Below are 16,210 nucleotides of genomic sequence, written 5' to 3'. Positions count from 1 at the left end.
AGAGAAGAACTCCAGAGTTGCCTGAAAAAATGCGAATAAAGGGGAGAGTTGGTCATAGAGCTCACCTATTTACAACATGTTTTATATGTCAGAAGTAATTTTTTGTGTGTATACTCCTCATTACACCTCTTACTAGATAGACTTCTTTGTATTTTCTTCCCGATGCCACCATGTGGTTGCAATGACCAACTCTACCTGTGCCGCCCCCTCCGTTAGGCACAGAAAAGAGCTCTCCCCTGAGTCACAGTCCATGTGGAGGCCAGGGGGTTCCAGTTCCATTGCCAAGATCAAGGTCCCTCTCTGCCAGTGGTGACCAAATGCAGGCCGAGCCAGCGCGTTCCTCGTGGCCACCCTCGTCATGGATACCGTGTACTGCAGCCGACTTGATGGTACAGGAATTTCTGGCCATCATCGGTGTGGTCAGTTAAACATCTGACCACATCGTGATGTATCTGCATTATAGGCAGAGACCGGCGTGGCGAGTCTCGAGGCCTCCAATAGTCTTGCTCCTCTGGCCCTTTGTTGCTTGCCTGAGTGCTTCCCCAGCCCTTCGGCCCCTCATCTCCTCCTTCCCGTCTGTCTCCTCTTTACCTGTAATTCAGTTACTTGTGGATTTTCTGTTAAGGAACAAGGAGGACCTCATCACAAAAGAGCTGGGGAACTGTTGGCCTAAGCATTTGCACTACTAGAGCAGTGCTCTACCCTGATGACCGGGTCTGTCCTGCAGCACTGGGCTGTGAGAGGATGGAGCCCAGGGGCACTTTGTAAATGTTTTCTGAGATGCAGCTCAAAAGTTGAGTCGTGTCCCCTTATAAGCCCCTGTCCTTCTTCTTTGTCTGGCCTGTGTGCTTACTCTTGTCTCTGTAGTGGATTCCAATAGAGTGCACACTGATGTGAAGGATTTACTCTATGGCTAATTGATGGAAGCAGGGCTGCCCGGTTGCCCACATGTGAGGAAACAGTTCATGGGGTGCCAGACCCAGCTTTCTAAAGTAGGAGCCAGAGAACATCATAAAATGAAATCATGCAAATATTTGTTGTGCGCTTACTCTATGTGTAAGGCACTTGGCTAAGCTTCCTAGGTGCTGTGGGGAGTTATTAAAAACAATAGTGATCTCTTCAAGCAAAAAACTTCCATTCTGATTGCAGAAGATGTTAGAGACACAGGAAGGGTGTGGGGGAGATTATGGAACTGAGGGAGAGGAGGAGAGAGTCGGAAGTCTGGACTCTTAGCCCAAGTTTGCCAACCATGGAAGAGGTTCCAGAAGATGGTACATTCTCTTTTGCCAAATGAGGTGTACCTACAATAGTTACTGTTGTGTGTCTACAGAACATATCTATACGTAGCACTGTACTAATTTTAGCCACTGACCACTGTTCTTCCAAGTGGGGTATTTGGACCAGCAGCATCACCGGGGAACTTGTTAGAAATGCGGATTCATTGGCCCACCCCAGACCAAATGAGCCAGGAACACTGGGGATGGGGCCCAACACTGTGTGTGAATAACTCCCATGCCCCCTGGAGACTCTGATGCCCACTAAACTTTCACAGCTACAGGCTGTAGGCATTCGGGGTAGTCATTCTCAGATTTCGTTACACATTAGATTCCTCGGAGGGAATTTGGCTGGGTGGGGGGGGCACCCAGATATCGCTAGCGGTTCTAACTCTGCAGGGGCAGCCAGAATCTGACAATCTCTGGTTTAAGGGGAGGGGGGCATGAGCCAAAGCACCTGCTCTTCTCCAGCAGTGATAAAACTTTTGGCCAGAAGTCTAGAGTTGAGAATGGGGGAAGGTGAAATGGGTCTGAAGGGAAGGCCTTGAATTTCATGCTGGAAATTTGGTCTTTAGATTACGATGGGGGAAGGTTGAGGGAAAAGGGAGGGATGCATTCCTGGTGGTACATTTGAAAAATTATTCTGGCAGCTCTATGAAGAAGGGGCATGTCTGATGAAGTTGGTCTAGGTGTGAAGAGATAATGGGCCAAATTAGGGTTGCGGACTTGAGATTATAGGGAAGAGAAGGTCTGGAGGCTCTTTTGCAGATTGAGTAGACATGACTGGGTGATGGTTTGTGGGAGTGAGGGCAGTATTAGAATGTCTTTGCCCAGTACTTCCTCTCAAACTTCTGAAATAGCCGGTGCTCTCCAGATGCTTCTATCAGAACTGTCACGTTCTATGGATCTGAGTTCATCCTTTGTCCCTCATTGCTTTGATTTGAGGAGCTGGTATTCCCCAGTGAGTTATGTAAAAATACAGAACTGTAGTCCCCCAGAAAACTACCCACAGTCATCATGGCAGGGGAAGCAATCCTATTTCTTAACGAAAGAATGCTTGGAGTTGTGGGAAAGTCACAAACTTGGCAATGAGTAATTCGAGACTCTCAGTCAATTAAGTGAATTTTTATTTTATCATTTGTTTTATCTGGGAGCTGTTGTAATAGTCATTGAAGGGCCATCAATCTTCATATTTTTAAAACAAAACAAAAATACCAGTGAACATTAGGGCAAAGGACAAGAATGTTAAGGTTTTACCTTTTGACTTTAGCAAATATTTGCCACTCCATTTTTCTTGCTGGATTTTGCCTTTTGATTTGTTTTGCTTTGGTGGTTTTGCATTATTCACATTTGTTCCCAATGCCTGATAATTTTAGCGTCCCCTCTTCTGTTATAGATGGCTTTTTTATTCTTAAGTGTTCCCCTTTTTTAAAAGATATTTCTTACTTGAGGAGAGAGTGAACACAAGCGAGGGGAGCAACAGAGATAGAGGGAGAGGGAGAAGCAGACTTCCCACTGAGCAGGGAGCCCGATGTGGGGCTCAGTCCCAGGACCCCAGGATCATGACCTGAGCTGAAGGTAGATGCTTAACCTACTGAGCCATCCAGACGGCCCTATTCTATATGTATTCTTGAAATCTCATTACATTTTTTTCATTTTCTACTTTATTCTCATCAAGCTCATTTGCTGGCAATTGTGAATGATCTATGCGGAAAAATAGCTCTGGTCTTTGTTGTTTTATTTCTTAACCTTTCACCCATTTCTCCCACCCCCAACCCCCTGCCTCTGGCGACCACCTGTCTGTCCTCTATAAGCTTTTTTTTTTTTTTAAAGATTCCACATATAATGTGGGAGATCATTTGGTATTTGTCTTTCTCTGACTTCCCTCTGCACAATGCCCTCGAGCTACATTCCCTGTCATTGCAAGTGGCAGGATTCCATTCTTTTTAATGGTTGAGTAATATTCCACTCTGCATCTCACCACATTTTCTTTATCCCATGTCTTGGTTGTCATAGATGATGCTTCAATGAATGTGGGGCTGCAGATACCTTTTCAAGTTTGTGTTTGCATTTTCTTTGACTAAATACCCAGAAGTGGAATTGCCAGACGATAGTTCCTTTTTTATTTTTTTGAGGCATCTCCATAGTATTTTCCACAGCGGCCACATCAATTTCCATTCCCACCCACAGCACACCAGAGAGCCCCTTTCTCCACATCCCCACCAATGCTTATTGTTACTTATCTTCTTCCTAACGGCCGTTCTGCCGTTCTGCCAGCTGTGAGGTGGAAGCTCACTATTGTTTGGAATTTGCGTTTCCCTGATGCTGAATGGGGTTGAGCATCTTTTCATGTACCTGTTGGCCATCTGGATGACTTCTTTGGGAAAATGTCTGTTGAGATCTTCTGCCCATCTTTTAATTGGATTGTTTGGTTTTGGCCCTGAAGTGGTGGGAATGCTTTCTGTAATGGATATGCGCCTCCATTGGATATATGATTTGCACCTATTTTTTCCCATTCAGTAGGTTGCCTTTTCGTTTTGTTGACGGGTTTCCTCTGCTGTGCTCAAGCATTTTAGTGTGATGTAGTTCCACTTGTTTATTTTTTGTGTGTTGTTTAAGTTTTTATTTATTTATTTATTTATTTGAGAGAGTGAGGGGGCAAAAGCAGGGGGAGAGGCAGAGGCAGAGGGAGAAGCTCTGCTCAGCAGGGAGCCTGATACGGGGCTCGATCCCAGCACCCTGGGATCAGGAACTGAGCCGAAGGCACAGGCTTAACCCACTGAGCCACCCAGGTGTCCCTATTTTTTGTTTTTGTTGCAAAAGTATTCTTCATGTTTTTAGTATCCCAGTCAAAAAATAAAAAATATATTTGTATTTAATATCTCCTCCTTTATGACCAAAAAATTCTCTAAATTTGCATCCAGAAATGGCCCATGGAAAGAGCTTCTTAGTGTTTATTTGGGTCATGGTGGGGGCATCACTCACTTTTCCCCCTTTTGTTAGTTTATAGGTCATGCTATATCTGGAAGGCAAGGCACCTTTTCTTACCTTGTTTAGCAGCCTATAAAAGCAAATTCAATATTTCTTAGAAGTGTTACATGTCTTTCAGTGCAAGGTTTAAAAAATGGCTCATCGCTCCAACTTTGGTAAAGGTGTGTACTTTTTAGTTTTCCAAAGGAACTGTAAAAATCTGGGGAAAAATCTAGAGTGATCACAACTTTAAACGTGTAGTATATCTAGTGGGTATCTTTTAAAAATATAGCCTGTCTTTTCTGAAACTGAGTAAGGATCAAAACTTTCTCTTTCCAAATTGTGGAGAATAATGGGGAGCCCATGTTACACACCTGAAACTAATATAATATTGTGTGTCAGCTAGACTCAAAAAATAAAAATAAATTCATAAAAATAAAGTGGGGGGCACCTGGGTGGCTCAGTGGGTTAAAGCCTCTGCATTTGGCTCAAATCATGATCCCGGGTTCTTGTGATTGATCCCGGGGTCTTGAGATTGAGCCCCACATCAGGCTCTCTGCTTAGCAGGGAGCCTGCTTCCCCCCTCCCTGCCTGCCTCTCTGCCCCTACTTGGGATCTCCATTTGTCGAATAAATAAGTAAAATCTTTTAAAAAAATAAAATAAAATGGGATGCCTGGGTGTCTCAGTTCATTAGCATCTGACTCAATTTCGGTTCCTGTCGTGATCTCAGGGTGGTGGGATTGAGCCCTGAGGAATGGAGCCTGTTTAGGATTCTCTCTCTCCCTTTGCCCCCTACCACCATTTGCTCTCTGTCTCAAAAAACTCAGCTAGGGGGACGCCTGGGTGGCTCAGTTGGTTGGACGACTGCCTTCGGCTCAGGGCGTGATCCTGGAGTCCCGGGATCGAGTCCCACATCAGGCTCCCAGCTCCATGGGGAGTCTGCTTTGCTCTCTGACCTTCTCCCCTCTCATGCTCTCTCTCACTGTCTCTCTCTCTCAAATAAATAAATAAAATCTTTAAAAAACAAAACAAAACAAAACAAAAAAAACAACTCAGCTAGGATAGTTTAAAAAATTTTTTAAATTTTAAAAAAGCTAAAATAGTACTTTCATACAATGGACTTACCAGCCAGCCATTTGAAAATGAGGCAGCTCTGTATATAACAGATAAGTAAAACAAAGAAAAAATTGTGAAGAATATTATGATTCTGTTATATATAACAAGGATTAGAAACTTGTGTAGAATAAATAAATGATCTTCCAGAGTATGTTTTGTGATATACTCTATACTAAATTCTGATATAAAGACACAAAATTAGATTTTACTGTGTTTCTGTAATGTAACATCCTTTCAGTTTTTGTTTATTAAGTTAATATATTGTTAGAGATTGGCTGATGTTCCAGATCTTGCTTATGTTGAAATTACTGCACATGAGGCATCTTTCTTCTGTGTTAATTTTTGTCAATAAATTATTTTGCTTAATGAGAGCCAGCTTATCAGTTCTCCAGATAAACCAGCCCGTGGCCGACTCATTTGTATTTATTGCATTTATGAAGCTGCATTTAAAGTGTGTTCTGAACGGTACATAGGCCAGTGTCTCTGACCACCGTAGTGTGAGCACCCGGATAAAAGTGGGAAAAGTGGGGGCACCTGGGTGGCTCAGTGGGTTAAGGCCTCTGCCTTTGGCTCAGGTCATGGTTCCAGGGTCCTGGGATCGAGTCCCGCATCGGGCTGTCTGCTCGGCAGAGAGCCTGCTTCTTCCTTTCTCTCTGCCTGCCTCTCTGCCTATTTGTGATCTCTCTGTCAAATAAATAAATAAAATATTTTTAAAAAAAAATAGGGTAGGAAAAGCGAGCCATCTGAGCTGCCCATTGCCAGGCTGAGTGGACCTGATGAAGATGTTTGGGCTTCACTGGTCTTTTTCCGGTTTCAGAGGTAAGAGAGAATAGTCTGAAGAGCGTGATTAAGGAGCGGTTACCATGACAATCACGTTTCAGAGAATTTAGAGGAGACAATGAATCTGTGGGGCTCATCCGTTGTGATTGATTCAACTGGTCTTTTCGGTTCATTCCAACAGCTGCTGGCTCTGGATTTTATTTTTTCCACGTAATTCACCCAGTTGATGGGTGATTTGGGGACCGCTGAAGCTTGGCTGCCGGTAGTGACAGGGTCACCTCTGGCTGTGACCGCAACAGACTGTTGTTAAACCCACAGGAGAATGGTTATGTATGTTAAATGTCACCTGGATAAACCTGCTGGCTCCTTCTGGAATCCTGTGAATGGTGAAATGAACACTTATTAATGCTGTCAGGGTGGGATGAGTTGAACGTGGTTTTTTTTAAAGCATGACTAACCCTACATTGTTTGGGTTTGACTTCGCTGTCGTCAACGTTTTACCCAGTGTGTTTGGCTGCCATTGGGTTTTTATTCTTTGACTTGTGCACAGTCGTCAGTACAGTCCGTGTCATGTGTGTCCAGAGGCATGGTTACACACCGCACATCGGGAAGGGTACACGGCTCCCACCTGCCCCAAGTGTCTCATCCTCCCCAGCGGGACCACAGCAGCACAGAGAAGGGAAGGGGAGACGCAGAGGCTGGTCGTTATTATCTTCCTGCATGTTGTTCCTGTCCTTGGTGGTCTAGCACTTGACGGGGAGAAGCATGAGCTGTAGGCATGGCCGACTTGGGGGGTGGGGGGGCCCCAAGGTGGGCCCCAGTGTGAAAGCCCCAGCTGCCCAGCCTTCGGGCCTTTCTCTCTCCTGCCCTCTAGAGGGTGTGTGGGAACATGGCAGGCAAGGACTCCCTATGGGAAGGAGAACCCTGGTCGAGGTGTGGTTGCTAGTCAGTCTTTTGCTGCCCCCCCCCAACCCCGCATCCGTCCTCTCCAAGCCTGAACTTGTAGAGATGGGGAGCAGACCAAGGAGGCAGGAAAGGTACTGGCAGGGTGGGAGGAAGCTCTTCCAGTTCTTTAAGCCCAGAACCCATTCCCTCTAGTGGAGCCCCGTGTGTACGGAATCCCAGTGCCAGGAGAAATCCATTCCCCGAGGGGGGAGTAAGATGAAATAGGTCATTAACGCTTGTGTGTGATGCGTTTGGGTTTGAAGTTTACGTTGGGCTGAATCTGAGCAGGGGCGTAGGTGGTGCCAAGTGCTTATGGCAGCGCAGGAAATCGTTACCCGAGTTTGAGAACATTTTTACTGTGTACCTGTATCCTGGGGGTGATCTGGGCCCCTCTCCTATTCGGTGAGGCACTGGCAGGGGCTCCCATGTGCCGCCCTCCTGCCAGACAGCCGCTCTGTGAGGTGGCTCCCCATTGTGAGGCTCAGGGGGGTTTATACAGCGGCCATGAGGCCGGGCGGGTGTTTGGGCCCAGGCAGTCTGACTCCGGCACCCTTGTGTGAACAGCTGTGCCATGCGGCATTCGCACCCCAGTTGCTTGAAAGGGTGTGGCACCTTCTAGAATCCGTGAGTTCCGTGTGAATGGGTTGTGGGTAGTGGGAAAGGAGACTGGCTGAAGCCTTTTGGTATATGTTTTTGTGCCCTGCTGAGTGCCATCAGGAAAGAAAGGTGGGGTTTCCGGCCCTGCCTCCGAGACAGACCCCGCAGGTTCTGTAGTACCGAGGACACCCAACATGGAACGAGTAATGCGTATTCGGATGTAACTCCAGGTAAACAGACGTGGGAACAGGACTGGAAGGTATTTCTTTGAAGTCAGTCACTTTCGGACGTGTGCTTTTGAAAGCTAGCGACTTGTTCTGGTCGCTGGTGCATGTGGCCTTCCTCTGGGCTTTTGATCTGGCAGACAAGAACCTGTCCCTGGGGTCAGCATCCTTGTCCATCTGGAGTTGGGAGTAGTTGTCTTCAGCATGACAGTTGTCTTTAAGATCCCTACACAGACGAACCCGTCGGCCTGTTGGACTAACTGGGCCAGCTACTTCTTTTCCAGTACGCGAACCCTTCTAAAACTCTCTAGCCCCTGCTTGTTTGGTGAGCAGCCCAAGGAAACGTTGGTTGGGGGCGGGAGGTGGGCGTTCACGACCCTGGTTATAATCCACGGTCTATGTTCGATAATTTTTTAAAGGATTTTATTTATTTATTTGACAGAGAGAGAGAGAGCGAGAGAGGGAACACAAGCAGGGGGAGTGGGAGAGGGAGAAGCAGGCTTCCCACTGAGCAGGGAGCCTGATGCAGGCCTTGATCCCAGGACCTTGGGATCATGACCTGAACCAAAGGCAGATGCTTAAGGACTGAGCCACCCAGGCGCCCCTCCATAATACTTATTCAGGAAAAAAAAATATTTATTTATTTTAGACAGGTAGGGCAGGGGGAGGAGCAGAGGGGGAGAGAGTCCCCCGTGTCAGGCCCCCCCGGATCTTGATCGCACTGCCCAAGCGGAAACCAAGGGGCAGAGGCCTAGTGCACTGTGCACCACCGGACACGGCTCCATAGATCCCTCTTGAGAGTGGCCTGTGTGTCCGTCAGACCCTGTTGGGGCATGGAGGTGGAGCAGGGAACAGAACAGAGGGGGCCCTCCTTTCAGGGAGCCCTGCTCATGTCCCTTTCACAGTTGCTTTAAAGGTGCTGGGTTTCATGCACCTCTTTTCTCCTTAGCCCCAGCCGGCCCTTCTGAATTGGGGGGAGGGAGCATCGAGGTGCCTCTGAGGAGGCGTCAAGGGCTTGGGGGCAACATGTCAGGGGACTGTCTTTGCTTGGATGACGGGAAGAACACAGGGCACACCTGTTTGCTAGCGATGCGAACCCTCCACCCCTCCACCCCAGGCAGGGATGAGCCCCCTTGTCAGCCCGCATCCTAATGCCGCTGTTGATTGAAGATAACTTCGGTGGTCACGCGGCCCCTCGTCTCCATGGCAACACCTCTAAATATTCCTCTGGTGACTTGTGCTCCACATTCTGCCTGGATCGTAGCCCTCCTGTGGCAAAATATTCTAAAGATGTTAAGGGGGGGGTAAGGCTCAACTAATAAATCTATTCTAAACGACTGAGTCATTTGTTTTGATTACCCGGGTGATTGCCAAATGTTAATTTAAAACTGAAATAGGCCATGAGCTCACTGTGCTAACAAAGCTGAGTGTTTGAGTTAATGCAGCCTGATAATGAGGGGGCCAGATCCGCCCGCTGGTGCGAATGTTATGTGATAAACAGACAGTGGGGAAATATGCGGAACATCTTGGCAGTTTAACTTTGAGGGTTGTAAATACGAAGTAGGTGTTACTGTGAGCCATTTTGAAGGAAGTAGACTTTGGGGTATTTTTTGGGTTTTTATGTGGGGTGTTTTTTTTTTTTTCTTAGACTCTCTTAACTTTTCTGAAAAGGTAACTTCGCATCTTGCTTCGCATTTTTTTCCTGACTCAGGCTCATTGGAAGTTGTCATCCACTGTGTTCCGCCCTTGCTGATACATCCCAGTCTCCTTGCGTCCAGTGTAAGGTAAGTTTTACCGATGGCCACAAATTCAAACTCTGATTTTCAGTCTTCTAATAGGTGATGTTGGGGCCAACACTGTTTAAAAAAAAAAAAAAAGCTTTATTTGTATAGTAGATTGAAGAGGATTCATTTTAATTGATCTGACCAGTATCCCTACTTATCCTAAATATTAGCTCTGGGGAATGTCTTTTCAAGGGGGAGAAAAAAATCTCATTTGCTTTTAATTTGGGGCCATGAAAAGTGATTGTGCCAGGTACAACGGAAGTGTTAGAAGAGCCGCCCGGGAACCCCGAGGCGCTCATGTCCCAACGTGGACAGTAGGGAGCAGGAAAGCTCCGCAAAGCAGCGGTGGCATCGAGGGAGGGGCTTGGTGCCCAGGCGACCTCGTGGGAGGGTCGGGCTGACTCGGTCAGCCGTCCTGGGTGCAGCGAGCCAAGGTGTGCGCTGCTGGCCTTGCAGGATCTGGGGTAGGAGCACCCGAGGGGGCTTTCGAGGGGTTACATCGGCAGGGGCCAGCGCGCTGTTTGCGGATGGGAACCGAAGTTCAGAACACGGCTGCATGGGTGTGAAGGGCCAGATTGGGCAACTGTCTCATTAGCACACATCCTCGGTCGGCTTCCTTTAGTCCTGTGGCCAAAACGTCCCAGTCCTCTGGGACGACTTGGTGGCTCAGGGCTCTCCCGGAAAGTCGGCATAGTCACCTTTGCACATCTCAGAGATGGCTCATCCAGGCCCAGCGTCAGGGGCCCCTGGCTTTGTGCTTTCCGGGCCCCAGCCTTCTCCCACCCCCATGTTTGTGGGAGAGGAGCTGACATGTGCCGGCCCCAGACTACTCAGGACTCTCACATGCGGTGTGGGCCGTTGATTTCAGCGAGGGTAGAGGCTCGCAAGCTGGCCCTCACTGTTTCCTTGACACCCACTTGCTGGAGAATTCTTCACACGTTTTGAACTCTATATATTCACACCTTAAAGAATAAAAAAAAAGTAGGACAGATTTTTAGGACTGTTGAATGCGAGGTTTGTCAGTTTCCTCAATTACATGGAAGCTGGAACATCTTCCCGGGGCCTGGGGCTTCCAGCTGGCCACAGACCAAAGCATCTGCAGCTTCTTGGCCACCAGCGCTCGATTCTGCCCTCCGAGGGTCCCAACCCTGCCGTGGCTGCCATCTGTAGCCTTTACCTAGAAGGGTGGTTTTCAAACTTTGTTTTTTCTAATGATAGAAGCCTGTCTTCAAATGAAATCTTAGGTCCCCCCGCCCTGCCCTGGAGAACACCAGAGCAGAACCGTGACTCCCAGTGTCCTCTGAGGACCCTGAGGGCAGCTGGAAGCCCGGTGCCCTCTGTCTGAGGAGCAGAGGCTGCCGCCCTGGGGCCACTTCCGTGGAAAGTGTGTATTCTGGGAGGGAAACATTTTCACTGGAGGCTTTTGAGTACGTACTCAGAGTGGTCTTGTGATATTAAACCACCCCGGTGGCATCTTTAATTTCACCAAAACTCAGCATCCGTGGGTTTCCTTCTAGAGCAGTGAGTTTCACAGGTGGCTTCATGGAGTCTGCCGAATGCGGTTTCCCCATGGCGGGAATCTACAGGCTTGACGGGAAGCAGCACGGCGGCCCCCGCGCTGCTGTATCTTGCTTCATCCTGATGGACTCATTCCTTCAGCCCTACTGTGTACGAGGCCGAGCATGTAGGCACGGGCCAAGGACAGTAGTACTACATTTTGGTCTGGTGCTCCCCAAGTGTAGGCCCTCCCTGGATGCTTTTCATGCCTGCAGATGGGGAAGCTGACAGTTGGTTTTCCTTTTTAATTCAATTGCCCAGGATCGCGTAGGCCCGGGTAGGTTCAGGGGCGCAGTTCAGTGTGCCTGTCGCCGGTGTGCTCTCTGGGCCTGTGATTTATGCCGCCTTGGGTGAGACACATGCAAATAGTGAAGTATGTAAGCCTAATGCTGGGGGAGCAGCCCTGCCTGGAACCCACATGCCCTAAAATGGAAATAAATGTAAATCGTGTATTTCACACTCTGTTGTTTAAGGTTGCTCGAAACAATTGAACAGTTTAGGAAAATGGACTTTGTAGTTTTCATATGAGGATATTTTGGTTTTTAGATAATAATGAATCCCAACTTATGTTTAATACACTATTTGTCATTTGACCCCCTTATAATTATGGAATTACTTGGAACAAAAACTTCAACCCAACATAAGTCTTTTTTTCTTTCTTTTAAACTTTGTATTTATTTACTTGTTTGTTCACTGATTCATTCATTCATTTGTTCACTGAAGTCCTTTCTACACCCAGCATGGGGCTTGAACTCACAACCACGAAATCAGCAGTCTTATATTCCTCTGACTGAGCTGGCCAGGCGCTCCGAACCCACCATAATTCTTAACACACCCATGAGCTGGGTATTTTTTTAAGATTTTTTTTAAAATTTATTTGACAGAGAGAGACATCAAGAGAGGGAATACAAGCAGGGAGAGTGGGAGAAGGTGAAGCAGGCTCCCCGCCAAGCAGGGAGCCCAGTGCAGGGCTCCATCCCAGGACCCTAGGATCATGACTTGAGCGGAAGGCAGACGTTTAACGATTGAGCCACCCAGGCACCCTTGAGCTGTGTATTCTATGTGTTTGTTTCTGTTGTAGTGACAATGTTGTTAATGAATTAAACATGTATTTCACATCTAGGAAATATTTGTATCACTGACATATGGTCACTTTCATTATTGATTTATTTGGCAGTTAGTAATATTCACAAAACAAAAATTTAAAGTATAGTAGTCATAGTGATTTGGTTTGTACCATTTATATTGATGTGACCTCTCTTCTTGGTGCCCTGGCAAGTAAGCATGAAAACCAGCACAGATGGGTTCACAAGCTTAAGGAATTTGGAAATCGTCAGTCTAGAGCCAAGGTCTCAAACTGGTGGGCTGAATCTGGCACACAGAGGTGTTCTTTTTAAAATTTTAAGTGAATTGCCAGCATTTAAAAATTGAGAGATTGCACATGTTTTAAAGACTCAGACTTCCAGCTTCTTTTGAAATATCAGAAGATCTGGCTACATGGAGCCTGCATTCCTGTTGGGCAACAGCCGGCTGAGGAGCCGAGTAGTTGCTGTGTCTTCAGGTGGAAGGCGGGCTCCGAAGTTTGCCAGAGCCTCTGCCACTCTCTCAACCTCCCAGTCACCAGGGACAGGCGTTGGTGGCTGTTACCGGAGTGTTTTACTCATTTTGAAGAGCTGCTTGGCTCTTAGAGGCATGTGAGTTTTCAGCCTCTGGTTTAGATGAAGTTGAGGTTCCAGATGGAGAGCCATCCTTTCTCTCAAAGTATTAGCTTTTAATTTTCAGGTACATGAGGTTGGGTGGTACTCATTTTAACTTAAGAGACTGCATTGAAGGGGTTGAGGGTCGGGCACCTGGCTGGTTCAGTCAGTAGAACGTGCCACTCTTATCCTGGGGTTGTGAGTCCGAGCCCCACGTTGGGTGTAGAGATTGGTTCCACCAAAAGAGTTGAGCGTAGACCTTTGAGGAGAGAGCTGCCTCCTCATGGTATCTAACTGAGCATCAACAGAGTTTGGGGGATTCCTGTGCTCTTTCCCCCAGCTTTTCTCAAACTTTCATACTTGGAGTCTAACACAGGAAGTCTGGGAGAAGGGCCTGAGATTTCCCAGTTCCAGTAAACACTGGATTGTACCACTGGCTAGTCCGAGGACGCATGCCCATTGGACCAGCAAGGGGACTCAACCCTAAAGAAATCCTAAGGAAAAGCTCATGCAGAGATGTTTCTTTTCTTTCTTTTTTTATTAAGGTTTTATTTATTTATTTGACAGAGCGAGAGAGTGAGCGAGCATGCGCACGGCAGGGGGAGCAGCAGACAGAGGGAGAGGGAGAAGCCGGTTCACTGAGCAGGGAGCCCAATGTGAGGCTCGATCCCAGGACCCCGGGATCATGACCTGAGCTGAAGGCAGATGCCCAACCAACTGAGCCACCCAGGTGCCCCTCACGTACTGACGTTTCTATGTATATTTTTCTTTGGCCCAAGAAAGAGGAGGAGATCTTGGACAGGCTGTTTGTGTTTGATTCTTCATAGGTAAACCTGAGTTCACTTCTAGTTCTCTTCTAGTTTAGTCCACCAGTAGGGTAAGTTTAGAAAGTCAGCTATTTTTTTTTAAAGATTTATTTATTTGAGGAGGGGGGTGAGGTGGCTTGGGGCAGAAGGAGAGGGAGAGAGAGAATCCCAAGCAGACTCCTTGGTGAGTGTGGAGCCTGACCCCAGGCTCTGTCTCACAACTCTGAGATCATGACCTGAGCTGAAATTAAGAGCTGTATACCCAACCGACTGAGCCAACCAGGCACCCCAGAAGTCAGTTTTTTAATATAACATAGCCATATAAAAGATAATTTTTTTATTTTAAAACATGCTTTAAATTAAGTATCTACAGTAAAATAGCTACCTGTGTTAAAACTCAAGAATAGTGAAGTAGGAATTGGAATTGTGAATTTTGTAGTTGTAGGAGAATAGATTTATGAGACGCTTAGAAAACTTATAAATAAGACCACAGAAAATAGGACAGTTACCGAGTCCCTGGATAAATGATAGCCTTGTAAGCTATATAGTGAGAGTGGTAGTCAGAAAGGAAGAGTATCAACAGGCTCAAATACATAAAATTTTCTGAGAGTAGATCTTCAGTGTTGTTAAGCCCCCACACAAGAAACGGGAACTCTGGGGTGGCAGATACGTTAACTAACTCAGCAGTGATAATCGGCTCGCAGCATAAGCACATGTCAGGTCATCATGCTCTCTACCTGCAGCGTGTATATTTCTTGTTAATTAAACCTCAGGAAAGCTAGGAAAAACTCAGGAAAGGAAAACACCAGGAGAAGAGTGTGGTGCCTTTGGTAAGATAATTAGTTTCCATATCACGCACAGAATGTGCCGAGATAGTGCCGCCTGATGGTAGGTGCTCCCTAACTGCTGGCTGAGTGAATTCTGCAGCTAGGTACAATGGTAGATACTCCCTAACCACCGGCTGAATGAATTCTGCTACTAGGTACGATGGTAGGTGTTCCCGGACCAGCAGCTGATTGAGTTTTCCAGGTAGGTGGGATGGTAGGTGTTCTGTAACCTCCAGGTGAATGAATTCTGCAGCTAGGTACAGTGGTAGATACTCCCTAACTGTTGTTTGAGTGAATTCTGTAGCTAGGTAGAAGGGTGAGAGATGCACCATTATCTCGCAGAGCAAATAAATGCCTGCAGAAACATTCAGCCTCTTTGGTGTGCAAAGGTAAAGCATATTCAAACATCTCGAAGATATATTTTTCATCTATTAAGTCAACAGAAACAAAAGGAAAACCTGATGCTCATATAGTTGGTTGCCTCGAAACTGAGAAACACTTACTGCTGGTGGTGCTGGAAGCTGGTAATAAGCCTTCTGGAACATGATTTGGCAGTTTGTGGCCAAGGTCCCAAAGTTTGGTACCCTTGGTCCCGTGATCCTATGCTGGGAACTGTGTTCTAAGAAACAGGTTGTTCTAAGAAGAGAATGAAGGTATTTATCACAGGTATTCTCATGGACAAAAAGAAAGGATTTACATGTCCAACATTAGAGAATTGGTTTAAGGACTCTAGAAGGAGTCTTGGTTAAGCCATTAGGATACATCGGTGCAGTGGAATTCCACGAACCGGCCTGAGATGATCATCTTGAGGCATACAGAGCGGTATGGAAGGATTGTACAACACGGCCTTCCTAAAACACGCCATGCACATCTGTCTGTGTGCTGTGATGACAGCCTGGTAAAGAGCCACATGCATGTGGACAAGAGCGAGAAGGAACACGTCGTTTGAGGTTTTCTCCATATTACCGTCTGCGGTTTGTACATTGTACCGCAGGTCTACTGCCCGCCTCAAGGTCGAGCTTCCCCAGCTTTCACCTCCTCCACTGGTGTCACAAGCCGTTGGTGTTGAGTAAATACCTATGAGACTACGAGATCTGGTGGGGACTCCTGCCTAGAGCCTAGGCCTGGGGTTCTGAGGATAGAGTTCCTACTTGCTGCTTTGTTCCCTCATCCTCCACTCTCGGTTTTCTTCCCTTTTCCTTCTCTTTCCCCATTTTTCTTCTGTTTTCTGTGGTTGGTAGAGAGGCATCTTGGTGACCTACGTGGTCGAGTGTAAATCTTTGTCTCCGAGCTTTCTCTTCCCGGGTAGCAGTGCCAGGGTGCAAATCTCGCTGTCTGAAGGCTCCGGGTGCCCATAAGTAGAGCATCAGTGGGGCCGCAATGCAAGGACTATGCCTGGTTCCTCTTCTGGTGGTCTTGAGCTAAGTGACAGAGTCCCCTCTGCCATCCCGAGCCTCTGTACAGCGCCCCCTACCCAGCTGGGTTCCCTGTGTCAGATCGACTTGTTTCCCTGCTGGAAGTGTACTCTTCTCCTTTAATTAGGTCAGTTACTTCATGTCTGTTTTTCTTTTCTGACATGGTTTCCTCTGGCTTGAGCACCGCATATTTTCCCCATATGTCATTGCCTCTAGA

General features: G+C 47.0%; 1 protein-coding gene across 1 annotated transcript in view; it reads left to right on the top strand.

The window, feature by feature from the left end:
• Positions 1-16,210, top strand: part of FHL1 (four and a half LIM domains 1) — a 60,935-nt gene that overhangs the window by 12,260 nt on the left and 32,465 nt on the right. Inside the window, exon 2 of the mRNA XM_044235151.1 lies at positions 9,619-9,691. The gene's annotated coding sequence lies outside the window, so the exon portion shown is untranslated. The remainder of the gene's footprint in view (positions 1-9,618; positions 9,692-16,210) is intronic.

Source organism: Neovison vison, chromosome X, assembly GCF_020171115.1.
Source record: "Neovison vison isolate M4711 chromosome X, ASM_NN_V1, whole genome shotgun sequence".
Classification (NCBI taxonomy): domain Eukaryota; kingdom Metazoa; phylum Chordata; class Mammalia; order Carnivora; family Mustelidae; genus Neogale; species Neogale vison.
This window is presented reverse-complemented; position numbering and strand designations above follow the sequence as displayed.